Raw genomic sequence first — 27,906 nt, 5'->3', positions numbered from 1 at the left:
TGTGGGGCGTGCAAGAGGCAGCCAATCAGTGATACTCTCTCATCATTGACGTTTCTATCTCTCTCTCCCTCTCCCTTCCTCTCTGAAATCAATAAAAATACAGATCTTAAATCTACTTGAGAAGGAACCTGGTCAATTATTAAGGATACAGCTTATAAAAACAAGATGCAAAGTCTGAAGAGGGACCATCACAGGCTTATTGTGTGAAAAGCCCCAGAGTGGAACAATAGTAAACATTTCATCAGAGTTGGCCAAATCCTGTCCATTGTGCTGAGAGGAGTGGCAGACAGGTAACAGAAAAGGCATCTGGCACTCGGTAAGCTTAATAGTTGATCGCATGGCTGCAAGTTTTGGACACGTAAGGTAATAAACTTTCTGAAGGAAGCCAAGAATGCCTTTGCTTCATCTTAGTGCAGACTAAGAAAGTTCTCCAAAGAAAGTTCTCCTCAAGAGAAAGGTTTAAATAAACCAAAGAATCACATCAGATTTATAATGTGTGTGTTTTTAATCAATGTAATTTGGGGCACAGATTCTTCTCTTAATAAGCAAATTATCCTATATAATAAAGAGGTAATATGCAAATTAACCCTCACAAGATGGCTGCCTATAACCATGCCGGCAGGGGGGTTAGTGAGGGATGACCAAATGCCTGAACAAGCAGGCTGTGTGGGGCGACCAGGCTGGCGAGGGGGTGGGGCGGGGGGAGGAGCTGGGGGCGACCAGGTCAGCAGGGTGTGCAGTTGGAGGTGACCAGGCCAGCAGGGAGGGGGCAGTTGGGGGCGACCAGGCTGGCAGGGGGGCAGTTAGGGGTGACCAGGCTGGCAGGAGGGACAGTTGGGGCAATCAGGCCAGCACGCAGAGGCAGTAAGGGGCTATCAGGCCAGCAGGTAGGTGAGCAATTAGGAGCCAGCAGTCCAGGATTGTGAGAGGGATGTCCGACTGCTGGTTTAGGCCAGACTGAAGAGGGTGCAGGCTGGGCTGAGGGCCTCCCTCCCATCCCCATCAAGAATTTCATGCACCGGGCCTCTAGTTCTAACATAATTCACAAAATACATTTTTCCTTTTATAGTAATTAGTCCACAATACTTTGCATGGAATTTGCTGACTAAGGTGTGAAGAAAAGAAAGATCAAATGTTATTCCAAACCTTCCTCTTTAATCTGTGATCATCTCTCTCCTGTTCTCCACCCCCCAACCCCCAGAAATTGGACAATAACTAGACCATACTGTCAGATGAATGATATCCTAGGAATCAGAAAATGTTTATGAAAACATTGGGTCATTTATAATGAACTAACAAGTATTTCTAGAGCATTTGAACAAGTAAAAAGAAAAGGATAAATGCGGAGCCAGCATTGCTCAGTGGTTGAGTGTGGACTTATGAACCAGGAAGTCATAGTTTGATTCCCAGTCAGGGCACATCCCCAAGTTGTGGGCTCATCCCCGGTGGGGGACGTACAGGAAGCAGCTGATCAATGATTCTCTCTCATCACTGATGTTTCTATCTCTCTCTCCCTATCCCTTCCTCTCTGAAATTATATATATATATGTATATATATACACATATATATATTTTATATTTATTTATTTTAAAGGATAAAGTCTATAGCTATTAAACACCCACTCTAGTTCCCACCTTCATTAGCTCCCGCAAATTGTAACCTTGATTTTCCCCAGCACTTTCACTCCTGCTCTCACCTCCTTTTAGATTTGTCTTTTCATGTTATAATTCAATGTAGGTCACAACACTCCCATTCCTACCAACAAAAACTTCTTTTCTGCATGAATTAGGTTTTGGCAGCTTTCTTATGATTCTCAAGTATCCAACTTCTGTCTGTTCCTGCTTTTATTTATCTATATACTTTTTCAAGAACCTACCTAGTGCACAGGGTGCAATGTTGCAATAATTTTATTTATATAATTTCTATTTTTAAATTACTTTATAGAATTATAAGGAAAAATTATAGTACATGATAAAACGGGAAGCACACAATTACAGAAAAGCCTACTTTTGACAGTGTGGCCTGGCAAAAGGCCTGCTGCAAGTGAGGCTTTCAGAACATGAGCAAGGAACTGTCCTAATTCTTTCTTTTAAACATAAATGACAATACCCAAAGCACCCAAAACTAACGGCAAAAGGAAACATCTGTTCTAGTTCTATGTGGATTTTAAGATGCTAAAGACCAATCAAATCAGCTAGTTCATTCTCCATCAATGTCAGATTGTCCCCCGAGTATCTTATTTACTTGGATTACTCTAGTTATAAATATCCCAACTCATAAAATATTCAAGCACTTCTCACAAGATTATTACTCATTCTAATAGCAAAGACTGATCATAAGTGTTACTAGGTTTGCCCTTAAATATCCTTTGTAATTTTAAAAAATATTCTTCATCCTACTTATGCAACAAGCCATGTTGACATTTTTTTTTTCAATTCTCATTATCTAATAGTCATAAAACCCTCAAAATAACCTAATATTTCATTCTACTAGGACAGATCTATTCAGACTAACTGAAAATTCTTCTAAGTAATTTTATGAAAGTTAGAATTCATCTCTCAAGAAAGGGGATTTTCTTGAAGTCACCGCAGTGATGTTGTGATCAAAAGTTCAAGGTACTCCTTTTCACTTTGCCCATTGGACTTATGTCTTTACTAGTCATTTCAATGGGGCAAAGGCAATATCCTTTTAAAACCCAAGCAAACTGGGTGTTTGACTGGTATCCTGTCAGAGGTAACAAATTGAAAAAAAAAAAAGAGTTCTAGGAAAATATTATAACTGTGGCAAGTTAGAAAAATGTTATTCTACCCTAGTCTAAATCCATGATGAAATATCTGATGAAATTCGCTTTAATATCCTTCAAGAAAGATAACAGCAGACCTAGAAAAGATTTCTAGAAAAACAAAAAATAACACAACAAAGAAAAAACTAGATAACAGGTCAGGAAACTACCAAGAAATAAAAAAAATCTTTTAAAGTTAGAGACCTGGGTCTAAATGAGCATACCATTTGAGGGTTTTAAAACTTTGAATGTAAAATAGAGTGACCTTTTTTACCAACATTTTGATAAAAAGGGGTATTAGTTTACCTCTTTATATTCATTTTTAGCATCTATAACATGGTGAGGGGAGGGGGTTTCTTGTTATTTTCCATCACAGAAATAAGGCTATTGTCAATTGTAATAAAGAGAAAAGCACTTAACCATCTAGAAATATACTATTATGTAAAGTAATGACAAAATAACAACTTTTTCTGGCACTTTCAACATAAGTGATTCATCCTTTAACCTCAAATACATTTTAAATATTGTTTTATTTATAATACTTTATTTTTTATAATTCTGATGTCACTATCCACTAGACATAGTATATAATCGATGGTCATTGATTACATAAAAAGAGTAAGGCCCTCAAATTTGTTTTCTAATAAATTTTACCTATATTCTTTCTGTTTGAGCACTATAATTTTTTCAGACATTTTAATAGGATCTGTGGCCTCTAAAGAATGTCATCATTTAATTTGAGTTCTAAATATTTGTTTTTTTCATCTAACAAAGAGAACATCTCTGGAACATCACCAGATTTCTGGTTTTCCAGGACTAGATTTCCTTCTTATACTTCATCACTTCTAAAAAGGCCCAACACCAGAATTATCTAAGAATCAGTCATTTCCTCCCACTAACAAGAGACCTATCTGTAGCCAGAAGACAAAAACCTTAGACTTTCTCTCAGCAGTATATATTTGATCAATCATTCTTAAATATTACTTTTATTCACAATAATAGTTGCTGACATTCACTGCAGAGCTTATTATGCTCTGGGCACTGGGTTAAGTACACATATCTAGAGTACCATCTCATGAAATCCTCATAACAATCCGTAAAGCAGGTACTAGAATTCTTCTTCTTATAAAAGATAAGGCAAGTGAGGCTTAGAGAGATTTATTTATTGGTCCAAAACAATATGGCCATTACCTGGAAAGCCTGAACTAGAATGTTTGGGTTTCCCACGTGCATGGAGAAATCTGGGTGGAAGCTTTTACCCCCATATCAGAGCTACTGCGATACCAAAGAATTCACAGGCACCGTTTCATGGGGCTGAAATACATTTAGGCACAGAGCGTAGTATCCACCAGTAGATTCTTTCCTCTAACTTCTACCTGTGTATCCCACAACCTTAGAAGAACCTTATTCTTCTAAGACCACAATCTCTTCCCCATGCTCCCCTCACCTTGCCTTTCTACTTCTCAGAGCTTGAGGTTTTCAAGGAGCTGAAGAGGAACTTTGCTATTGCAGTTCTGACTTTTGACATTTTCGGAATTGGCAAAGTCACTAAGACTTCAGGCACATAACAACTGTTACTCGACTGGATATAAATTGAACTGATTTTTAGGCAAATTGAGAAAAATTCTACTTTGTGCAGAAGCTGATTTCATTCTAGTGAACCAACTGCACAAAATTTCCTGTTAGGAGAAAAATGTTTGTCTTTATGTTGCAAATATTCTCAAATAATTTGATTGCATTTTCAAGAAATGTGAGGCGAATCACAATTGCTGGTCAATGTTAACAAGACAGATTAATCTCCTCGAGGAAAAAGACGTGCAGTGGTTTGGCTGATATCACTGCTTCATGCTGACAGGAGAGAAAATGAAATACTGCACATAGCTGTGTGCTGACGATGACTTCATGCATTCTAATTGCCTGCACATATGCCAATTGTATTCAGGTGTCCTTTAAATGCCTCGTCCTTTAAATGGTCTCTAGAGTCTAGAGTAGACCATTTCTTAACATAAAAGAACAATTTAAAACCACTTGTAATGTATGGGGTCATGGGTTGTGTCTATTTTGAACTCCTCCTGACTCGTGTCTTTTCTAACAGTCCCCAAGCATCCCTTGGATTAGATCAGAGTATGGGGAGCCTAAATTAAAAACAGAGCCTAGCTACTTTATAACCAAGCGAGGAGTAAAGGAAAAATTATTCCTATTGAAACACATTCTAGGTGAGCAACTGAAGCCACAAGGTCATCAAAAAAGTTTATCTGATTTTTAAAGATGCTGTGTGAAGGGCTGTGAATTCTGTCATCCAACCAATCTTCATAACCTTGGTTGCTCTGCATGCAAAAGCTGGCAAGAACTGTAAAGAGAACTTTGAGATTAGCTAATTAAGGCACATTAGGAATTTAATTTATCTAAAATGTCATGCTACCACAATGCACAAGTTTCAGACTCAGTGTGTGGGCAGGAAGCATGTAAGAAAATGAGTCACCATCTTTTGGAATAATTTTTTCTAACCTAATGATCCATAGCCACCTCTCTTTTTTACCCTCTAGTCATACCACCCAACCCCACAGTGGACCTTAAGGGGACCCATGACCTCATACAACAAAATCCTTCGCATTTGTTTTCCTAACATACTGCATCCTCCTGGAACTGTTTGCTATTAACTCCAAGGAATAAGAGAGCTGTGCCCCCACCTCTAACCCCACAGTCACTTCTTCTATAAGCTCAGACAAGTTACTTAACCTCTCCAACCCACAGTTTTTTCTTCTGTAAAATGAGAATAATAATACCTATTCTACCCACTATGTGTATGTGGAATCATAATGCCTGTTCTACTCTCTGTATGTAGGTAAAACTATTTCCTAGCAGTAGTAATGCAGGGAGCATTAATCAGTGGCAGATTAACTGTGGCGTCATCAGACACCACTCAACACCCAATATAGGTACCATCAGAGACAACGACACTTTATTTTCAACTCTGATGTCTAGCACAGGGGTCAGCAAACTTTTTCTGTAAAGGGATAAGTAAATATTTAATATTTTGGACTTTGCAAGTCATGTGGTCTCTGTTGCACCTATTCAACTATGCTGTTGTAGCATGAACACAGCCATAGACAATACACAAACAAATGGGTGTGGATGGATTTGACCCCTGGCCCTTAGTTTGCCAACCCTGATTTAGGCTGTGTGACAAGTATGATTGATGGGTGCATTTAAAGTGGGAGAAGTGGAAATGGTTCCTGTCACTCCCACCCCCTCACACCCAGTGGCTGAAAATGGGGGCAGGGGGATGGGGCGGATAATGTAGTAGCTATGCTATCTGCCCACCTATCTTATTCTTCTCTTCCAGATAAATTGAGGGAGGATATAAATATAAAGGGTTCCATCGCAAAGTTTGAGGAATCTAAGGTAGAAGAACCTGACAGGCTAAAGTTTCAGAGTAGGATTTCCACTGGCATTAGTAACACCATAGGAAATGCAGATAAACAACAGACACTTAGCAGCATGTGTCTGTACAAAGGGGGTGATGGAGACTGATGTTCAGCAAGTATATGGAGGACATACAGAAGTGGCCAAGTGGTGCCCAGCAAGGTGGAAGGTCTAGGAAAGGCAGCAACATGCTAGTAGAAGAGTCACCGAGGCAGAGGGCTTCAACGCAGACCATGAAAGCTGGGGAGAAACCAAAGGCACAGCTTCACTTCAGGAAACACGCAGCACCTGTGAGAGTTGTGGTAAGGTTCCAAGAGAGCAGGAGACACAGGAAACATCCCCAGAAAGGGCCGTGGCCATAACTTTCACTGGGAGCCAGGCTGGAAGATGACAACAGAGAACACAGGTAGGACTGGTTTCAGATGTATATGACCTGCACAGTTGCACAGGGCCCCACACGTGGTTTAATGCTCTGCTGTTGCTGTCTTGAAATTCTTTTTTTTCCCCTTTATTGAATTTTAGAGCGAGAGGAAGGGAAAGGGATAGAGAGATAGAAACATCGATGAGAGTGAAACATCACCGATCGGCTGTCTCCTGCACACCCACTACTGGAGATCAAGCCTGCAACCCGGGCCTGTGCCCTGACTGGGAATCAAACCAGTGACCTCTTGTTTCCTAGGTGGACGCACAACTGCTAAACCACATCAGCCAGGTGCTGTCTTGAAATTCTTAATTATGTTATAACTAGAGGCCCCATGTTTCCCTTATGCACAGCCCCCCTAAATTATGTGGCCAGTCCTGGCAGCAGTACAGCTGGAAATCTGAGTCAGATCCTGGAGGTGCTCCCACTCTGTTAGTTCCACCAGGAACTAACCTGTCCTCCTCCCTCCCCCACAGATGAAGCACAATTTGTATGTGAAGTGAATAGCTTGGGAGGAGAGATAGGAGAGACTGAAATGGAATTCTGATTTGTTCTAGGACTGACCTATATGCATTGAATTTAACTGAAAAAGAATTACGAGATAAAATTGAACTTACCAGGAAATGTCCAGGTTAAATTCTCTACCTCAAGTGGGGATTATAGGAAAGGGATATAGAAGAGGTAACTAAAGAGCAATATTTAATTCAATTATAAAGAAATAAAGTATTAGGATTATGCCCTTGAGTTTTATGGGATGTGAAACAACACTGGTTGCAGTTTTATAAACCATAAAGTACTAATAGACTTTCAGCCAATAGATATAAAGCAGTTTTCCTTTAAATCACTCTTGTTCCTAGTCTAGCTTCAAAAAAGAAAAGCAAGAAATAAGACTCATACTGGGGCCTGGAAGCAAGCCGAGTTCAGGGACTTTCCAACAATGCAATTATGGCACAGGACCTCTGAGAGGGCGCTGATGAGGAGTTTTGATAAGAGGAAAGATACAAGCCTATCCATTGTCTTTCGCTGGCCCTCACTCTCTTTTAGGAGCCTTTCTTGTCTCCCCACCTGTGTTTCTCACCTGTGCCTTTCACTAAAATGATAAAAATGAGATCCCAGTGATCTCATTGTACTCCACAAGGACCTTTCCAGCCCAGACTTGCCTGAAGTGTGCCCTAAGCCCAAACATGACCCCTCGCCCTTTCACTCTTCCAGAATCTCAGGACGGTGTTAAGAAATCAACCTGGCTAAATTTAAAGCACATAGCAGCATGACTGCCCTAACTCCCTATTCCTTAGTCTGCATTAACCCTAGTGAATGAAATTAACCCTTTACTCACTCTATTGCTTGAAATTAAAACAGAAGTAGCCATTTGTAAGAGGTTGGGTTGAAGGTAGGTAGGGCGAGGACGAGATTTCTTTAACTCGTACCGCTAGGCTGTTCTTCTATGTCCAATAAACCATGGGAGAAGGAGGGTAAGAAATCTGGGAACATATTTTTTTCTCCGCTTCCCTCTCAACATGCTGAATTCCCAAATCCCCTTTTCTCCACTACGAAGTGCCAACATCCTATTTTGTGTCTCAGTCCAATATTCCTTTTTTGGAGAGCCGAGCTGAACCCAGGGTGTATAGAGCAGATGTGTCTTGGCTCCTAAAACCTGGTGCTGAGGGTAGGGGAGCAGGAAGACTGGGGTTCTACCTGCCTGCGGGGGCTCCAGGAGCATATTGCAGGTGGAGAAGCTCCTCTGAAGTCCTAGAGCTCCTCGAACTTCAGAGTACACCAGAATCACCTGGAGGGCTATAAGCACACAGGTTGTCAGGCCCACCCCCAGAGTTTCTGATTCCATGGGTCTGGGGTGGCACCTAAGAGTCTGCATTTCTAACAAGTTCCCAGGTGACGCTAATGCTGTCGGTCCTAGGCCCCCACGCTGAGAACCAGCAGTAGGGCAAGGTAGGATGAAGATCCAAATTAGAGAGAAGCCTCAGCATGTCTACAAATTCAACTAGAAATGCTCTGTTTTTTCCCATCACGTAACCTAGAAACACTAGGCTCAGCTGAAAAAGATTATATTAATTGTAACTGTTTGCATGACTGATTACAGGCCTACTTATTACTCACACTCCAGCAGGCGCCCTGTTTGAGGGAATAGACTTGTAGGTTACAAAATAATGCCCTATAGGTCAAAACCTCTTTGCAGATATGGTGTGTGTGTGTGTGTGTGTGTGTGTGTTTAGCAGACACATTTTATCAGAAGTTTTTACAAAATAATCTAGATTTTTCAGGTTTTATTGAAAAAAATCAGAAGATCTGTCGCTATTGAGCCTATCTTCCTATGTAACGACATTGAGCTTGAGTTGAGTCACGGCTGGCCCATTTAAATGGAGCATGTACTCCCTAGTTCACCACTCATCCTTAACCACTCTCCATGACCTATGAACATTGAGATCCAAGAGTCAATTGCCATTTATTTATTACTACATTTGCACTATGTTTTTCCTCTAGAAATTCCTCTCCGTACCTAAGGAGAGAAACAAAAGCTACATCAAAAGTTTTGTGTATCAAGAATAAAAAAGGAGAGAATTTTTAGTACTGACTCCCCCTATGGGTTTCATATGCAAACACTCCAGCAGCTTCACCTGGTTATTACCCACCTGCCTTTGGAAACCATTTGAGTTTGGGTCCTGTCTGGACAAGACTGGATGGCAGGCAGAAATGCATGGGGGAGGGAGTAGAGACGAGAAGCAAACTCTAAGTGCTGGGTGGTCAAAGAAACTCCTGGAAAGGAATTGTCCAAAAGAAAAAAGCTGCAGTCTGTCACAAACTTGATCCAAGGACAATGTCACATTGCAAGGGAAGAGGGAATGTTGTGCAAAGCAGAGAATATGATGTTGAAGATGCCTCCATGGATGGACATGCAGCCAAAGCTGAAGCGGAAGGGGCCTGCAATAAAGGCATAAATGGAAACAAAGAGGCACCTGGAAAGGCTAAGAAGCGGGGGCTTTGCTTTCAGAACTGGCCGTGCAGTAGGAGGGGGAGGATTTGTGGAACTCTGCCTGGTCAATGTTGGAACCAGCAGAGGTGGCAGAGGCATCAAGAGATCTTCAAGCCAGGTCAGGGCAAGGCAGTATTTGGAGGGCCTAATAGATACCCACTGGGGACCACTTCCTAAATTAACCCGAGGAAGGTGGAGAGGAGGTTCTGCAATAGATCAGTGTAGAAACCACACTGTTACTATTAGCCCTCTGGCTTTCTGAACTTGAAAACTGTGGGGTTTATTTCATTCCACAAACTGTTTTTGTGCACCGCTATTCCAAATAACAAGCACACAAGAACTATACTAGTGCAAGCAATCACAAAATAATAATAATAATAATAATAGTAATAATAATAAAATATGTTCTTCCCTCAATTATGTCATAGTCCAAGAGGAGGCAGGATTAAGATACAAACACATCAAAATTACAACAAAATATATAGAACAACTGTTGCAGAGAGCCACCTGAAGAGTAGCTTAACAGAGTTGCTACAACTAAGGATATAAAGAAGAAGCCACATGGAGACAGGCTGGGGGACAGGTATGACTCTGGTTAGGATTCACACCCAATGTGGTGACTCACAAATAGGAGGAATATCTGAACCACAGCAATTCTCCTGAGAAGCAAGGGGGTCCAAGCCCCACACCAGCCTTCTCCGCCCAGGGCACCAATGCCCGGAAGAGGAGTCCCTATAATATCTTATTTTGTAAAACATCAAGGATTATGTCCAAGAGAGATAAAAGGCTTTGGGAGATGATACTGTTCTTTAAGAAAAATCTTTTAAGTATGTTTTTATTAATTTCAGAAAGAAAGGGAGAGTGAGAGAGAGATAGAAATATCAATGATGAGAGGGAATCATTGTTTGGCTGCCTTCTGCACAACCCTACTAAGGATCAAGCCTGCAACTCGGGCCTGTGCCCTGACCAAGAATCAAACTGTTCATAGGTCGATGCTCAACCACAGAGCCACACAGACCAGGCACTGATGCTGTTCCTAAAGGGCTCTTGCACAAATCACTTGTTTCAGGTCCAAAATGGAAGCAGCAGTTCGAGAAGTACCTGGGTCATATGGGGAGGAATTAAATTGACTAAATTTAGGACAAGGGCCTAAACTCTTTCTAGGGATGAAAGCACTGATGGGCACCACTCTTCCCTGGTTTCCTTTGTTGTTGTTGTTGTGCTTCAAACTGGCCTGCCAGGCACAGCAGGAACCAAAACAGTCACTCTCCAATAACCTAGCTAACACTGTACACCCCACCCCGGTGTTCCCCTGAGACTCTGCCCACCCACTCTGCTAGCCCATGCTGGAGCCCCTTCTAAGTGACTCCAAACGCTGCATACAAGTGGTGGCCAGCCTTGGTTTGCATCACAGTCTTTCCAAAATGCCCTCATGTCCAGCCCAGGCAGCAGCTGGCCTCAGATTGCAGCACAGTCTTTTCCAAGTGCTCCCAAGCTCAGCATAGGAGGCAGCTGGCCTCAGCTTGCATTACAGTCTTTTCCAAATGCTCCCAAGCTCAGCACAGGTGGCAGTCAGCCTTGGCTTGTATTGCAGACTTTCCCAAGAGTCCCCAAGCCCAGCATAAGTGGCAGCTGACCTTGGCGCACTTCATAATCTCTCCCAAGTGGTCACAAGCCTCACAAAAACAGCAACTACACCAGAGCTCTACACAAGCAGCTCCCCAATCAACACACACAATAAGAAGCCTCAGTTGGCACCAGAGCCCCGCCAAAGAGATTCCTCTCCATGCAGGTCATCCACAGTCAGTCCTCACAGCCAGTCAGCCTGAGGACCAATCTCACCTACCACTGCACCTGCAGCAATTACAGCCCAACTGCTACAGGAGAGCACACACAACCTACACAGGGGACACCTGTGGAGCACGTGGCTCTGGTGACTAGGGAGGATCGGTATGCTAGTCTCACAGGACACCTTCTATTTAAGATCATGCTTTCAAGATCAGGAGATGTAGCAGAGCTATCTAACACATACAGACAAACATAAATCAGGAGATGGAGGAGTATGTTCCAAGTTAAAGAAAAAGACAAGACCCCAGAAAAACAACTAAACAAAACAGAGGCAAACAATCTACCAGATAGAGTTCAAAACAATGGTTTTAAAGATGCACAATGAAATTGGGAGAGGAATAGATGACCTCAGTAAAAACTTCATCAAAGACACAGAGAATAAAAAGGAGCCAATCAGAACTGAAGACACAATAAATGAAATTATATATATATATATTACAGGGATTCAACAGCAGATTTGATGATGCAGAAGAATAAATCATCAATCAGGAAGACAAGGTAGTAAAATCACCCAACTGGTATAGCAAAAAGAAAAATTTTACCCATAAGGATAATTTAAGGCACCTCTGGGAAAATTAAGCATACCAACATTTGCATCATTGCGATTCCAGAAGAAGAGAGAGAAAGTGCACAAAACCTATTTGAAGAAATGAAAGCTGAAAAATTCCCTAACCTGGTGAAGGAAACAGACATCTAAGTCCAGGAAGCAAAGAGAGTCTCAAACAAGATGAATCCAAAAAGATCCACACCAAGATACATCATAATAAAAAGCTACAAGTTAAAGATGACAAGAAAATCTTAAAAGTATTCAGAAAAAAGCAGCTAGTTACATACAAGGGAACTCCCATAAGACTATCAGGTAATTTTCAGCAGAAATTTTGCAGACCAAAAGGAATGGCACAATATATTCAACGTGATGAAAGGAAAAACAAACAAACAAACAAGCAAACAAAAAACAAGATATTCCACCAAACAAAATTATGGTACAGAATTGAAGGAGAGATAATTTCCCAGACAAGCAAAGCTAAAGGAGTTCATTACCACTAAGCCAGCACTACCAGAAATTTTAAAGGAACATTTTTAAGTGGAAAAGAAAATGCCAACACCAAAAATAATGAAATATCAGAAAGGAAAAAAAATGTCACTGATAAAGGCAAACATTTAGTAAAAGTAGTAGAATGACCAATTATAAAGCTAGTAGGAAGGTTAAAAGTTAAAAGTAGTAAGATCATACATAAGCACAATCATAAATTAAGGGATATGCGCGCACACACACACACAAATGTAAAATATGATATTAACACAAATGTGGGTTGTGAGTAAAAAATGAAGTGCTTTAAAAATTCATTTGAACTTAAACAACCATCAACTTAAATAGATTGCTATAAACATAGCTTGTTATAGATGAATCTGATGGTAACCACAGACCAAAACCTATAATAGAAACACAAAAAATAAAGAGAAAGGAATCCAAGCAAATCAGAAAAAAATGTCATCAATGTACAAGAGAATAGAGCAGGAGAGAAAGAAAGGAACAGAGAAGAACTGCAAAAGCAAACAGAAAACAATAATAAAATGGCAATAACTACATACCTATCAATAATTACTACAATGTAAGTGGACTAAATGCTCCAGTCAAAAGACATAGGGTGGCTGAATGGATTGGAAAAAAAACAAGACTTGTGCCTATGTTGCCTATTAATACTCACTTCAGATAGAAAGACATGCACAGATTGAAAATGAAAAGATGGAAAAAGAGTTCATGCAAATGGAAACAAAAAAAAAAAAGCTGGGATAAGTGATACTGATATCAGACAAAATAGACTATAAAACAAAGCTTTTAACAAGAGACAACTAAGGGCATTACATAATGATAAAAAAATCAATCCAACAAAAGAATGTAACACTTGTAAACATCTACACACCCAATGGAGGAGCACCTAAATACATAAAGCAAGTATTAATGGAATAAAGGGAGAGATTGACAACCATACAATAATAGTAGATTTTAACATCCCACTTACATCAATAGATAGATCATCCCGACAGACAGTCCACAAGAAAACAGTGGCCTTAAATAAAACATTAGAACAAAGAGATAATAGATATTTACAGAACATTCCACCCCAAAACATATGCATTCTTTTCAAGAGCACATAAAACATTTTCCAAGATAGGTCACAAAACAAGTCTCAATTAATTTAAGAAGATTGAACAAAAATGTAATCACTTATCCCAATATTTGTATATTTATTTATAAATGTTAGGCTAAGTTCTTAAGGTATTAGGCATATTATAAATTATATCTAACAATAGAAAAAACTAAATACATAAATATTAATAAACATAATAAATAAATATAATGGAAGCTTATACCTACTGATTTCCCTTGTGACAACTGTTCTATAAAACAGACATTTAAACGGGTTTAAAAGTTAGAAGGAAGCTTGGGAAATGCCTTAAAAGCAGTCTTGGATCTGAGGATTAACTAGACCTGGTCATGAATAACTCCTGCGCTCATAAAAACTAGAAACATGCAAAGACAAATGGCTATAGATTACACAGAGGGGCACGCTTTGAGGACTGAGTATTTCTCAGATCATGGCCCTCCAACTGGACCCCGGGGAATGAATAAGCTCTTTCCAGGCTGAGGGAAAAAGATAAACAAAAGCAAATAGCTGTTCAGTGGCCTGATGTAGACTTAGGAGAACTTCAAAATAGAGGACAAGTGCAGCAAAATACTAATTATGTGTATCACAAAACATAATGGATTAACTCGGGCAAGCTGCAATTTACAGTAAGACTACATTCTGCGTTTGCATGTTCAGCCTTCAGTTTGTCCCTCACTGTTATCCTTTCACATCAGAAAAAGAAAAGCAATGAACCTTGGTGGTCATCATGGCAGCTACATAGTGGGAACAAGGGTAGAGGAAGGTCAAGGAATGTTCTATAGTTAGGCGTGGAGAAAGTACAAAACACAGGTTATTTTTAATTTTGGCTTTGTTCCTATAATTTTAATGTCTAAAAAGTAAGATGTACATAAATAGTAAAGTCTGTTTCTCATGTAGCCATGAGAAAAAAAAAAAAACTTTCCCAGTAATTCAATACTACTTTCTTATTTTGTTGACATTTCATTTTCATCAGCTGCCATTCAAGCCAACAAAAATGCCCAACGTGAGTATTTTCCAAATTTGTACCCAGGGAGGGTGTCCTCTACCTTCCTCCCCCTTGTTTTCTGTCCTCCTCTGTTCTTAGTATACTAGCATGACTCACCATGCACAGAACACAAATTGAGGATTGCTTTTCTAGGAGTAGTGATGTGTTTGCTTCCAGTCATCCATATTCTCTCATCTTATGACATTTGTGGCCAAAGACAAAGATTTGCCAGACAGCTGACAAACCAGAGTGGAGAGGTGGCATAGTCTGTGAAAAAAAGTTTTCCCCAACACCCCGCACAGCCAGCTGTCCTAGGGAGAGAATGAGCCTGCTTTATTGGACCCCTAGGCCAGGGGTCCTCAAACTTTTTAAACAGGGGGCCAGTTCACTGTCCCTCAGACCGTTGGAGGGCCGGACTATAGTTTAAAAAAAAAACTATGAACAAATTCCTATGCACACTGCACATATCTTATTTTGAAGTAAAAAAACAAAACGGGAACAAATACAATATTTGTATTTGCATGTGGCCCGCGGGCCGTAGTTTGAGGACCCCTGTGCCTAGGCCAACTGAGGTAATGGGCCTAAACATCCCTGTCGTCTCTATACCTCTGCTCTAAGGAAATGTTCCTAATGACTAGTGGGAGCATAAGAAAAAATATAAAACAGGCACACACACACACCCAAAAAATCAAAACCTCAGAAGATCAGAAAACTACTTTTTTAAAAATCTTGCACAATACGTTATGCAAAAGATACTGACATAAGAATTATGTGAAAATAGAGTTTCTCTTCTAAGGATTATAAATAGCTGGATTTTGCTCAAACAGAAGTCCTAGCCAGAACCACAGAATTAGAGGTTTTCTATTTCTCTACAGATTTCACTTAGATTAGAAACCAATCATGCCCTACGTTTGGTAGGCTGTTTAGATTTTACCAAAACAGTCCGACTGTTTTCATTAAATAGTTTTGTCACTTGTATATTCATAATTAGCATACCCTACATATATATGCATCACTGAAAAGGAAGTTTTAGAATGAACTTTCATTGTCACTTTAAAATTTCTTGCTCAAAACTAAATTTAAAGCTAGAATTATTTTCAAGATCCACTTTATTATTTTTATTCAGTGCATACTTATTCAGTGATTTCAAAGTGCCAGGCACTAGGTAAAGAAAACAATTCTAGGCGCTTTGTGATATCATGGACCTCACAGTCTAGTAAAATTATTCCGACTGCATAGGTAAGTCATAAAAGCAAATAGAGAAACCAGTAATATCTTTTGCCTATGTCAGCTGGTTGGCTGAATGAGTTAGTTCCAAGTAAACTTTTTAAAGTTTATTATGAAAGAATAAGTTTATATTAATATCTCAAGGCCAGTTCCACAAAAACACTACTAAGCACCTTCCCTATGCAAGTGGTATAGGTTTTACCCACAATGGCTCAAAGAGAGTGAATATTTAATGTGCTCTTTTAAAAACTTGAGAAAGTCTTTTATATTTTAGCAAATTATGTCATATCTGCAATGGCAACTCAGAGGCCCCTATGCTTTTGTTCACTTTTCTTTAGAGGAGGATGGTATGTCATTGGGGATTTCTTTGCCTTTTTTTGTCTTGAAATATGAATGAATGAGTGAATGAATGAATAACTGATTGTTAGTGGCTTGACCAACAGTAAGTTATACAGCTAAATTACACTGAATTCCACATTGTTGTGCCTCTGCTGTTTCGCAGATTGAGAACTTGACATCAGGTCTCCTGGAATCACAGTACTAGTAACCTGGAAGTAAACGTATGGCCTCAAACTCTGCGCCCACCTCTTTCTGGGGACCTGCAGGTTCTCCTCAAAGACCCTTACTCAGTGGTTTCTAGAAGTCCCCAAAGGAGGGGGTGAATGACTGTGCTCCTCAATGCTGTCCTGACAGCCACCGAGAGACTTTCTGACATTGTCTTCTCTCTTGCTCTTGCTACCAGTGGCCTCTCCTCGCGTCATCGAAACTGCTGAGATGTCATCAAAGGCAACAAAGAAGAGATCTCAAGAAGCGCAGAAGCCTCCAGGGTTTGATACCACTCCTACTTCACACACACGAAAGGCAATGGTGGGGCCAGCGTCCCCGATGCTCGAAGTCCTTATTATCATAGAAGCCACGTGAGTTACAGAAGTCGCTACTACAAAAACCCTCCACTGTAACTGTGGGTGTACCAAAGTTGGGAGCAGAGTTTCTACTAGGGACAGGAGACCTAGTGGGAGTTGTCTGGTTGAAAATTGAGAACAAGGAATCACAGATTATCTTGAACCTGCATTTGCTTAGAAACGACACTTTTGTCATCTATTGGCACTTCCTGGATGGAGCTTTAAATGGTTGCTCATAGAGATTATAAAACCAATAAAGCCCTGCCCTCAAGCTATCACTTGATGATGGCACAAGTGAAGAATTCATCTCTCTCTTACTCATTGTGGGTTGTCATCTTGTGCTCATAATATGTCAGGTTTAGTGAAGTTTCTCTGGACCCAGGCAGAAAGCCTTCGGGGACAGGTTAAGAGGGACTCTCCAGGCCTCTAGAAGATTTTAAAAAGCCCTGATTGTCGCATTTTCAGATTTCAATGGGGTAGATACCCCCATCGTGGCCCATTTCAAGCTACCAACATGACATCACTGAATGCAGAGCAGGGAAGAGATGCGCACAGTCAGCTCCTGCAAGCCAGGGCCAGCTGGCTCCAGCGCACCCCTGAGAAAGGGCCAAGTAGCTGCTGCCGCCTCAGCCCCTGCCCGCCCTTTTCCAGGCAGACGGAATCATACTGCAGACATTTCCCTGCATTCCTGAGTAAGATACTAGGAAGGCAGAAGTAGGGAAGAGAGATACATCAAATAAACCTAGCATCACTTGCTGCTTCCTTCACGTCTCCCTCCCTCCGTCTGACAAGGATAAAGCCAAGGCCCAGTCCCCAGTATTGTGGTGTTTCTAAGCAGAGGTAAAGAGAAAAATGTCCGAAGGAAAGAATTTCTCTTCTTAAAGTATGTGACAGTGAGCGAGCGAGGAAAGATGTGAGTTTGTGTGGACAAACAAAGCAAATGGCCTCTGCAAAGAAAACAAGCTGGAGTTTGAATTGAAGTCAATGTTTTGTTCTTGTTTTCTTTTCTTTTATTAGAAATAAAGCTTAGTTCATAAGGATATTGGCTTTCTCATCTTCCTCACACTCCTTATTACAGCAGTCCTCCTGGCCAGAGATGCCTCATGGGAGAGCCTGGGTCTGTGATATTTTGGTAACAGTTACTGATATGTTGATACAGTCAGGGATCTCTCTGTGCTCACTGTGAAGTAACTGCCTCGAGTACAGTCCAAAAAGATGATGTCAAAGATATATACAAACAAACACTGACCTTGAACATTTCTAATGCATCTCTAATGGAACAAGCAGAGCAATGCTCATTGTCATGAGCTTCATGATCTGCTAAGAACATATTTGAGATGGGGAAGAACTGTTGTCAAGAACCAAGAATTAAACCAATGTCACCCCAATAAATTCAATTGAAAAGTTAAAAAAGAAGAAAGAAAAAAATCTAAACAATAAAATAAGAGGGGACTGGACAAAAGAAGATGAAGAGATTAGCCAAAGAACATATATACATAGCCCATGGACACAAACAACAGTGTGGTGAAGCCCAGGAAAGGGGGTTGGGGGCGGGGGGGCTGGGTGGAGGTGGACACAGGTGGGGGAGATATGGGCAACATCTGTAATAGTGTCAATAATAAATATATATAAATAATAAATAATAAAATAAAATAAAAAAGAACCAAGAATTAGATACCAGTAATGTTGGCTAATTAATTTGATAAATTAATTTTTTGAAAAGAAAGCTTTTAGAGACAAGTCCTTGTGTCTTAGCTATGTTGCACTGTAAGAATTCCTGCTTACCTCTGTTATATTCTATTATTGTGGCACAATGACAGTCCAAAGACAACCAGTTCTAATGTCATGAACTCAAGAATATGATACTTCTAGCCTAGCCGGTTTGCTCAGTGGTTAGAGTGTCGGCCCATGGACTGAAGGTTGCGGGTTCAATTCCCGGTCAAGGGCATGTACTTCGGTTGCCCCCCTCCCTATGAGGGCGAGTGTGGAGGCAGCCAACTGTGTCTACCACATCAATGTTGTTGTTGTTGTTTTCTCTCTCTCCCCATCCTCTCTCTCTGCCCCTCCTCCCACCCTTCCACACTCTTTAAATCAATGGAAAAAATATCCTCAGGTGAAGGTTAAAAAAAAAACAAAACAAGAAAATGCTGCTTCCAGCTATGCTTGGTTGTATGCCTGCTTCATCTTAGGTTATGTATAAATAGTGAAGCTATAAACGATATACTATTATGATTTTTGTCATTCACTGAACTATGGATAAATCCAACATCTGGACTTCATCCTTTGAAGCAAGACTATTCAGAGCACATCATGAGGATATTCAGTTCCAGGGATTTTGCTTTTCTCTTTTCACTCTCCTTTATTCCACAGAGCTTTGATTAGAAGGCTTTAAATAAATTTAACCCAAGTAAGGAATAAAAATGGAAACAGAAATTATACTTATTTTTGTCTGCATATTACAGCTTTGATGTACTTACCATTTCCTTCATCCCACGGGATCATAAACTGCTTGAGGGCAAAAAACTGTCTAATTCACTTTTATAAACCCTGCAGCAATTAGCACAGGGCTTACACAAAATGTATGAGCAATACATCTTTGTGTAATTGGTTACACTACAGGGAAAAAAGGCAGAGTGTGAGAAAATATGATGAACACCAGCGTATTTTTCTTGATCTCCTGGGAAAGATGGCCCATTCTGGCTCAAATAAATAAAGGATGGAAAACAATATAGACTGATCTCTCCTTTTAGAAATCATAAAGGCCCTCTAGAAGTTGCTTCTTCTTGTGGACTCTTTATTAAGAAGATACAGAATTTACATGATTTTCCAAATATCACAGAGAAATCAGGAAAGCCAAAAAGTGACTAAAAGAAACTAGATAAATGTTGAATGACTCCAATAGGAAAGCTCTGCCAAAGATGGGGGTTATAAACAGGCTGCTAACTTGATAGGCCGATGTTACATTCTCCCCAAATAACCTCTTATGAAATGTCTCCAGATCTCTGAATTCTCACTTTCAACATGTTAACATAGAGGTCCTACATCATAGCAATTCCCCCAGGTTGTTGGGAGGAGGAAATCTAAGCTACTAAATGCTCTGAGAAAAGTTTAAAGGGTTAGTAAGCAAATATAGTCATGACTGGAGTATGCAAACCATGTTTTCTGTCTCCCAAAATACAGAACAATGGCTGCAATGTGCAAACATAGAAGTCTTTAATATATGCAGGAGGGAAAACACAGAACAATGAAGAATAAGTTATTCTTTTTCTAAAACTTATTTTTGTTTTTCAATTACAGTTGACATTGGAAAGGAAGCTACTCTTAACACTGTAGAACAAGTAGAATATACTCGCCCCTGGGGATTAGTCAAGCAGCTCAGATTTGAGAAGGATTTATATAAGTAAATGAATGATCAATTTATAAGATACTGAAAAGGCTTTAGAAAGTATTTATGCACAACACTAGCCTTTGAGTATAATGTCCTAGACTAGAGTGTGAGAAACTGCCATACTCTTCCAAAAAGATTGTTGGGGACCAGCTATGGTCTGAATGTTTGTATTCCTCCCAAATTCTTATGTCAAAATCCTAAGGCCCAAGAAGTCAACTCCCTTGTCTTTTTCTCATGGCTTTCAATAGTCATCTTAAAATTAAATTTGACTTACACATACTGTTACTGTAGGTGCGTATTTGTAGATAATCAAAATTTGTAAGTTTGAATCCAATAATACTTTAGATAAAAATATTAAGAAAAATAATATAATTTGTACCCTCCTCAGAGTTTGTTTGATTGGAACTTTACCTGTAATTGTGTTATTTGTATCACCGCAGAGCTGGTGACTGATGAAAGAGAATCAGACTAGCACAGAGGGCATTCCAGGGACTTTCAGTCCAGCATAAGGTTGAAGCTGAGACAGATTGGAATGGGACCACCAGAGGGCACCTGCAGTAGTCCATGGGGTCTGACTTCTACCCCACACCTGAATCCTCTCTCCTCCCACCTCTGCAACCACCAAGTGTCAGCCCTTCTGACCCATATTCTGGAGAGCTCCCAGAGAAATATATTTAACACAAACCTCTCTTTGTGTCAATCCTCTGCTCAAGATTCACTTGGAGTGCGGGAAACGAGGTAAGTCGGCTCGCGTGAATTGCGCGTACTCCGCGGGAGCCGTCTTTAACTCGGTTCATATAGATTTGCGGTGGAGTGCGGGAAACGTGTAAACTCGGGCCGATTGTAACTGCGTATTACCAAATATTTGTTTGTAATCCACCCTTTTGGTGGATGGAACAAAACCAAAAGACAGAGCCATCTTATATTTTGGCGGGAAATTCACCCGCACTCCAAGTGTTAAGTCATTTGCTGTTACCCAAAAGTAAGCTCCATAGTCCTACATGGCCTAGATCCTGTCAAGCTCTCTACATGCTCTTCCCTCCCTCCCCTCAAAGAACCAAGCCCAACTAAGCTCCGTTCTCTGAACACATCACCTTTTGTCCCGGCCTCTGGACCTCTCTCCTTTTCCTGCCCACCATTAGTCTCACTCTTCCTTCAAGTGTCAATTTAAGCATTATTTTTTTTCTTCCCTGGTTCCCTTAAGAAAACTTAGCTGCTACTTTTTTTACTCTCCCTGAATGTTGTTCACATATAACTATGGCAACTACCATGTTTATTTGTCTATCTGTGAGCTTCTAGAAAGCAGGAACCAAGATTTTAAATCTTTTTTCATTTCTGCATCTAATACAGTACCTGGAATATTTTATACAACTGGATATATTTGCTAAATATTGAACAAATGAACCTGCTGAGTTCCCATGACCTATGTAGCTACAGATTCCATTCTGCAAAGTCATAAGACTGTTTTTGTTACCCCTACAATTAATTAACAATATTTTTGCACATTTTTCTTTTCAATACATTTTGCTTTCTTCATTTCTTTTTTGGGGGACAGTCCAACTTTTTATGCTGAATACCTACTAGCAAAACCAAAGTATCTGATCCCATCAACATAAGATCATTATTTTGCTGAGCCTTAAAAATATAAAACTTTCCAAGTATCCATAGTATATTTGTTATGCAATTTAGAGGGTGATCATGCCACAGAATACTTTGAGAACTAATTTCAAAATACACAATCAGCCCTAGCCTTGGCTCAGTGGATAGAGCATCAGCCTGCGAACTGAAGGGTCCCAGGTTTGATTCCAGTCAAGGGCACGCACCTATGTTGCAGGCTTGATCGGGGCTCGTGTGGGAGCCAACCAATCAGTGTTTCTCTCTTTCTGTGTCTTCCCTGCCTTCCACTCTCTCTAAAAATCAATGGAAAAATATCCTCGGGTGAGGATTAATAACAACAACAACACAAACACACAAACTGGATAGATTACAAAGATAAAACTTTGTAAGAGATTTTTATAAAATTTTTATTTTCTAAAGCTGTGGACATAGTTAGATTTTTATGGGAATAAGGCCCCACCTTGTTCCATTCATCATTTCAATCTTGCTCTTCACAGCTAATGGCATGCACTCGGCTAACCACTATGGAAAAGCAGCATTCACCGCTGCAATCATTATGAAATATAACAAACTCGTATACTCGATGAGCCAAAGTATCTCTACAGTGACATAACTGTGTTTGTTACTAAGCGAATGCTATGGATGTAACCACTACAGATCTTGGTAAAAGTCTCTCTCTTGTATGTTTAGCCCAAAACTTAAATGAACTGACTTCCATTGCACAGTCATTCACAGAGAACATTGTGGCTGTATAGAATGGTGTGCTCTCTGTGAATGGGACTCTGCACCTCAGTGGTTTCAGGTCGACGGTGGCTTCTTTAGTGGTAAACACTTAGTTTACCTGGGTTCGCATCCCTTGACTTTCACTTGGACAAACCTGAAAGCTCCAGCCAGCTAGAACTGCCAACTTTTGCATAGTTTTCTACCCACACCCATCAATCTCTCCCTGGCAATAAAAGGAGACTAAACCTTGGTTTGCCCCAGTGTCACCTGGATAAATGATGAATCTTTCACTGAATTCCAGCCAAGGATGACGTACCCCGGCGAAGTAAGTCTGGTGTACAACGTCCTACCAGTTCTATGATTTGGGGAGTTGGATTCTCCACACACAATGTGGCACATTTTCTGGACTGGCTAACGGAGCCAGTCGCTTCTAAAAGCTGGTGCCAAGCATCTGCCCAATGATTTAAAACACCCTTTCTTTAGTTTTTTTTAATATTCAGTATTCATTTCCTTGGTTAACACTGGTGTCTTATCCAATGAATTTCACCAAACCTCAGCGAAGAGACAACTTTCCTCCAAAAAAGTAGCATATTATTCTGAGGACATGTTTAGCCAAAACGGAAAAAGAAATGATTGAGAAACAAAGTTGCTATGAGCATATCTGGCCACTGAACTGTGTAGTATTAAGAGCCTATGCATGTGTTTAGCTAAAGTGAGGTTTCAAAGTAGGTAGGGAGATAGAAGAGAACATGGCTATAGACATATAAAAATAGATTTGGTGGGGTAAGAGATCATCCAAAGGACTTGTATGCATGCATATAAGCATAACCAATGGACACAGACACTAGAGGGTGAAGGCATGTGCTGGGGGGTGGGAGTGGCCAGAAAGAGGTCACTGGGGGAAAAGGAGACATATGTAATACTTTAAACAATAAAGAATTTTTAAAAATAGATTTTTAGCTTTTTTTAAAGAATTACTTTTTTTTCTGCAAGAAACACTGGTAATTAACTTAATCCCTAAAATGTATTTGCAATTTGTCATCTTCCTTTGTTTTTAATTAAGAGAAAGCATTCCAGTGAAAACTTCAGTTCGCCATGTATGTTAGCTTGAGCCAGGAACTGGTTTTTCAAATCTCAGAAGAACTTTCGATAAGGTCAATGCCATCTAAGGGAAACTGTGCAGGGAGCCCTGGGTTCCACTCAGCATTGGAAGAGGAAAGAGCAGTGCTTTCCACCACTGGGTTTGTAGACATAAGATTTGCTTTCCCAAGCTGAGATTATTGTAAATATTTGTACAGCAGAATAAAAGATGGAGGTTAGTTGTCTAGGGAATATAGAATAGTGAATTTTGAAAGCTAATGATGAGGACTAATGATGAGAAGTTATTTTTGCTTTGGAGGTGTATAAGTTTCTGATCAAGGAAGCTTTGGAAAAATCTTTTTATTTTTTGTTAATCCTCAAGGATATTTTTCTATTGATTTAGAAAGAGAAAGAGAGAGAGAGAGAGAGAGAGAGAGAGAGAGAGAGAGAGAGAGAGATGAAAGAGATACATTGATTGGTTGCCTCCCACACACGCCCTGACCAGGACCAGGCTGCCAGGGACCGAGCCTGCAACCAAGGTACATGTCCTTGACCAGAATCAAACCTAGGACCCTTCAGTCTGTGGGCCAAAGCCCTATCCACTGAGCCAAACCAGCTAGGGCTGAGTCATTTTATATGTGACGCAAATCCACAATCAATGACAATGGTGCTGATAGTAATGAAGGCAGACACAATGACAAAGAACAATTTATCAATTTTTTGTTTCTTACCATAAATTTCACAACTGAAAACAGCACTTATTTCTTAGGTCATAGTTTCTATGGGTCAGGAATCTGGGCACAGCGTCGTTCGGCCGGGTCCTCTGTTTAGTCTCACAAGGATAAGATCAAGGTCTCCGCAGAGCTGCAGTCCTTCCTGGAGTCTCTGCAGAAGAATCTGCTTCCAGACTCATGCAGGTTGTTGGCAGAAGTCAGCTCCTTGAAGGTGAGGGGCTGGGGTCCCTCTTTCTTTACTGGGTGTCAACTGGAAGGCTCTGACCTCCCAGAAGCCTGTCTTTGATTCTTACACGTGACTTCCTACATCTCAGTACCAGGAGCAGTGCGTTGACTCCTTCTCACATTGAGAATCTCACTGACTTCTTTTGCTGCTTTATTCTTGCCTCCCACTGGAGAAAATTCTCTGCTTTTAAAAATTCATGGGACTAGGTTGGGTCCACCTGAATAATCTAGGATAGTCTCCCCACCGTAAGGTCCATCGCCTTAATGACACCTGCAAAGTTTCTTTGGTCATGTAATATAACATATTCATGGGAGCCAGGGATTGAGGTGTAGGCATCTTTGGGGGCCATTCTGCCTGCCACAGATAGTGATAACAAAGAGCAACTGTATGAAATACTCCAGACTGAAAGTATGGATTCAAGTCAAGAAACTGAATTGGATTCTATGAGCCCCAATGTTTTTTCTTCCAATGACAAACATTTCTACCATTAGCCTGATTTCCTGCTGACCAGATCTAGAACACATTGACAATCTTTTGCTTGTCGATGTTTTTAATTAGCAGAAACCATTTTTAGCCATGATGGAGTTGTCTCCTAATTACCCAAGTTCCATTTTGGTTGGTTCATCTTTGTCCTAACATCAGTCAGACACTGAGAAACCCAAGGAACAAGAGGAGTTTGTTTTGGGGGTTGGAGAGAGAGAAAACCGAGCCATGTATTACCTCATAACACCCTAAATTATGCAACTTCTCCACAGGACAAGATCAGATCTGCAGTGAATAGAGAGAGCACCTGGGATGTGGGAGCAGGAGAAAGAAAGCTGTCTGGCCTCTTTTGGAATGGAAAGAACTGAGTGGTCAAGAGCTAATCCTGTGGTACCACCAACAGACCTTCAAGAGATTGTGGGGGGAGGGGGCAATGCCAAATTCATATGACAGTCAGCTCTTTTAATGCTTGCACAGTGCCACTTATTCATCTGAGGAGGCAAAGGAAATGCTTTCAACCCGGATCCCAGACACAGAAAGGAGCCCAGGTTTTATGCCCCTCCCTGCCAAGGACAGGGTGCCACTCAACTTCATCTTCATCCATGAGGTGAACCAGCTGCCCCAGCCCGCTAATGACATCACATCTTGAGGGATGAAGAAAACAATTTTTGTTAGCATGAAATGCATTCAAAGCCCATTTCCACTGCAATGACCAAGCGCCGGTGTTAATTGGAAAGAAAAATGGCTAAAGAAAAAAAGTAATTAATATTGAATTTTGTGGGGCAACCAAATTAGAAAATGTAGGCAAAGATGCTTTGCAAATGCTATTATAACTCTCAGTTGCAACTCCTTTATCTCACCAGGGAAAAACTGACAACAGAACAGCTTGATTTTCTCGAGATCATGTCATTCTGTTGCTCAAGAACTTTCAAGGGGATGTCCATTGCCCACCAGAAAAAGTTGAAATCTCTTAGACTTTCCTTCAAGGCCTTTTTTATGTTGGTACAGACTATCTTTCAAATGAAAATACTAATTAACTATTCAACAGCTACCAAGGTCAAGATACTTTAGGCACTATGACCATAAGCAGAGTCACAAAATATGTTCTATTTCTTAAAATATGTTTCTACTTCCCACAGGAACATTAACCACAATTAAACTTATCTCCTTACAATACTCCAAACTTAGCCTTGATTTTTCCACTTTGGCATTTTATTCATGCCATCTCCCTCACCTAAATGCTCTCCACCATCACCACCTTTTTCTTTCAAAATCTTACCCGTCCCCCCAGTCCCAGCTCAAATGCTACCTTTTTTAGGAAGTCTCCCACACTCTAGGCCAGTGCTTCTCAACTAGGGCAATTTTTCTCCTCTGGGACATGTGGCAGTGTCTGAAGACATTTTTTGTTATCACAACAGGTAGAGGATGCCATTGGCTTCTATGAGTAAAGTCCAAATATCCTACAACGCCGTTGTGCACAGCCCCCATGACAAAGACTTCTTCAGTCCAAGACGTCAGTACTGCTGAAGGTGAGCCTTTGTACCAGAAGAAAGTGGGATCCCCTCCTCTTAACTCCTATCACACCAAATATGTGAATAATCTTTTGGCATTTTGCTTTCTTTTGTCTGTCTGCATGTATTTTTTTCCCTAAGAGATTTGAAATTTTGTAAGAGAGAGGAAAAATGCTATGCTCTTCAGCATCTCCTTCAAGGTTTGAGTCTATGCCTCTAGCAAGCATTGAGATCTCTATTGATCACAGTGATAAAATATTTTTCTATTCTTCAGTACCAATGAGCATTGCAGGTTACAGTCTTACTGCCACATTTCACCAGTTCTACATCCTCCAGTGTCCTTCATTTTTATGCTGCATCTTCAAACTCCCTGCTTTCATAAAGATAGGAAGTCCCAACTGAAAAAAAAAAAAAAGCCAGAATCCTAAATTGTTGAGATGGAGATGCGTCTGGCTCAAGTGGAAAAAGCAGTGTGTCAAGTTCAGCACAACACAATATGTACCTAAATCTCGGATTCATTTGGTCATCCATTCCCCTGGATGCACACTCTATTACAGTAATCTTCTCTCTACATACAGAGTGGGGCAAAAGTGGGTTTACAGTTGTGAGAACACAAAACACAATTTCTTCTTGTAATAGTATTTATTATTGTATTATTTTCCATACAAATAACTGTAAACCTACTTTTGCCACACCTGTACTAGTATAACTTCTTAAGAGCTTAGAGTAGAAAGGAAGAATCAGGTACCTCTGACAATCCCTCTGCTTTCACTGATGGCTGACATGGGGTAAAATATCCTTTAAAAAAAAAAAAAGTAAGTCAGGGTTAAAAACTCTAAATGCCTTCAGAAAGATTATCCTTCACCCTACTGCTGTAAGAAATTCAAAATGAGTTCAATAAAGTTATAACTTCCCACTAGTGTCTACTTCTACACTGATGCTTTAAAAATATATCTCATTCTGTCAATCAAAACCTTCTCTCTCTCTTCTATTTTGTCAGTGCATCCAGCGTATGCTCAGTCTTCCCAGAGGAAAATCAGCAGGGGCTTAAAAAAAAACAACCAACAACAAAAAATGTCTGACATCCCTATCTAACAATGTTAAAAATAGTCTTTCAGAACAGATATTTCTATGAATGCACAATTAACCAAATAGAAACGTATCCAGAAAACTCCAGGAAGAATAGAAATACCTTAGAAAATTCACCTGGAACAGTGTTTTTCAGTGGGGTGGGAGAGAAAATGAGTTTGCATTTCCAGATAGAGTTTCCAGATTCAGCAAATAAAATTACAGGATGCTCAGTTAAATATGGATTTCAGGTAAAGAACAAAAACATTTCTTTATAAGCATTTCATATAAAATTATTGATTTAATTCCCACAGCTGCGGCTTA

General features: G+C 40.2%; 1 protein-coding gene and 1 non-coding gene across 4 annotated transcripts in view; one reads left to right on the top strand and one right to left on the bottom strand.

Annotated features, from left to right (window-relative positions):
* Positions 1-27,906, bottom strand: part of FILIP1 (filamin A interacting protein 1) — a 174,350-nt gene that overhangs the window by 108,249 nt on the left and 38,195 nt on the right. The gene's annotated exons all lie outside the window — the stretch shown is intronic.
* LOC139013384 (small nucleolar RNA SNORA27) lies at positions 2,617-2,743 on the top strand. Its single transcript, XR_011472033.1, has one exon. It is a non-coding gene; the product is annotated as a small nucleolar RNA SNORA27 (small nucleolar RNA).

The sequence above is a fragment of the Myotis yumanensis genome, unplaced genomic scaffold, assembly GCF_028538775.1.
Source record: "Myotis yumanensis isolate MYYU_CA2020_CCGP unplaced genomic scaffold, mMyoYum1.0.hap1 SCAF_6, whole genome shotgun sequence".
Classification (NCBI taxonomy): Eukaryota; Metazoa; Chordata; class Mammalia; order Chiroptera; family Vespertilionidae; genus Myotis; species Myotis yumanensis.
The sequence above is the reverse complement of the archived record's forward strand: the minus strand, read 5'-3'. Positions and strand labels throughout refer to the sequence as shown.